The following is a 2249-nucleotide window of genomic DNA, read 5'->3' as shown; positions in this document are numbered from 1 at the left end:
GTATACCTAAAACAAATTAAAAGGAATGTAATACCGAGTGGCAGCAGTTGTTTAGTTGGTGAGATGCCAAAGCAATGATACTTCCCAAATATCCATAGCATCAGAGTGACATAAATCAAGTTGAACTAACTAAACCAAACTCCCTGCCGCCCCAACTCTTCAGAAAATGTAAGAATCATACTCAAACTGTCTTAAAGGGTCTTCCACTTCACTCTAGGCCTCACACTACCTAAAATGGTCTGATTCAGACCGTTTGAATCAACTGAACCCGGTATGAAGTCCGTATGGCATTGGTGTCACCTTATCACCGCCGTATGTTCCCTAAATATCGCATAATAATTACGGCGGAACAATTATTCAACTACGCCACACAAACACTAACCGGACGCCGTCAACGCAAAGGCACGCAAAACGCACAACAGCAAAAAGGGTGTTGTCGCTGGACATCAAGAATCTTCTGTTGTAGTGATTTGTTTATGATTGAATGTATCGCGCCATTTCTGTCTCATTTCGATCAAGTCGCGGAAGAGCGTCCTAGCGCAAACACGGTTTTGAGCCCGAAGGTAGCGTTGAGTTCTTTGTGTAGGTACAGGCTTAGATTAGTGTGCTCCCCAGGGATAAAGCAGCAAGTGTTCACGATATACTTATTTGTACACATCTGCCAAACATTTTTAACTCAACATGCTGGCCTGCAAAAGATACGTGCTAAGTTTAACAGCATGTCCATTGTAGCGGTACCATCCCGTGAACTTCAGTGCATGTATGCAGTACATCTGAGCGCTCAGTTTCGTGCGCGCTTGTCACCAATATCAGTTCATAGAGGGCCAGTGTTTTAAGAGGGGTGATGGTATGAAGGCCATTACGGGAACCCTTGCTCTGTAAACAAGCCTGTTTTCACACAAATGATCTGATAATTTAGCATAATATGTCCTGACCCTTATAAGCATGTATGAGTCAAGCATATGCATTATATGTATATATATATATATATATATATATATATATATATATATATATATATATATATATATATGTATGGTCAGGGTGTACTTTCCTACCTAACATTAGAAAAAATCATTGTACACCATTCATCATGTTTAAGGCAGGTCATATCATAAATAATCACAAAACAGGTAGATTCATGCTCTTGCCTTCAAATTTTTATAATTACGATGGCGAGCTCCCGAGCGCCGCACACACACAGCACCCGCGACACCGGCGCCATTACTGCGCGCAGTCACAACATTACTGTGCATCAAGCAGCATCAAGAACCATAAAAATGTACTGGGCCAAGGTAGCAAGAATCCATGAAATTTGATCCTGATGCCAATGGGAGGATGGGTTGCAGGGGGATTGGTTGGGGAATGTAAGGCAAAATGAGAACATGGCGGCTAAATAAAAGCTCACTATATGGCACCTGCCTTTGTGCATGTATGCTTTTTGCCATGCAGCAATGATTAGAGGGAGACTGTCATGTCTTGTTACATCTTGAGTTTTACATGTTTCTGTTACTTGGCGTGGTTCCTTAGCATTGGAAAACATCATCAGTGAAGTTGATAAAAATATTTTTGTAGTAGCCCTTGATTGCTACATGCATCATTCAGCATGTACGTGACAAAGGGGATATTTGGACAAGAAGCGACTTGTAATTGTGAATCCTCAGAGGTGGTAGCCACAGGAAACAAGCTTTGCTGCAGTGATATAGCAGAGTTATGAACATCATGCTAAAAGTTTGTGGCATTCATTCATAGATATAATACCTGGTCATGTGTCTACACAAATGCCTTAAATCTCAAGCATGGTTTTATCTATACAATTGCATGTCCATGCATGTCTGAAGGCCCTGCAGCTCAGTACATCAGGAGTGCACAGTCACTGCAGGTGGATAGTCCATTCAGAGATATAACATGTGAAGAGAAATATTTCCTAACATGGTTTGTGGGGGGAGCCTGTAGTGTGAATATGATGGAATGATTGGTTATCTGGGAAAATGTGACATTTCCATTTCATGTTTTTTACACTGGATTGGGTCTAAATGCAACAGTGTACTGCAATGAGTACAGTTCCAATGTCTTAAAACATTCATAAACATGACACAGTACCTTGTTTGGTTCATTGTTGTTCAATGTTTTCTTAGAGATATGACTTCCAGATAACAGATTTTCCATATCTCTTCAGGAGGCTGTGGCCTATCCCGCTGAGTTACTGCCCTGATGCACCCTTGGAACGTCTTTGTTTATGTTGACAC

The sequence above is a fragment of the Pollicipes pollicipes genome, unplaced genomic scaffold (genome assembly GCF_011947565.3).
Source record: "Pollicipes pollicipes isolate AB1234 unplaced genomic scaffold, Ppol_2.1 Scaffold_6686;HRSCAF=7923_pilon_pilon_pilon, whole genome shotgun sequence".
NCBI lineage: Eukaryota > Metazoa > Arthropoda > Thecostraca > Pollicipedomorpha > Pollicipedidae > Pollicipes > Pollicipes pollicipes.
Note: the sequence above shows the minus strand (reverse complement) of the source record.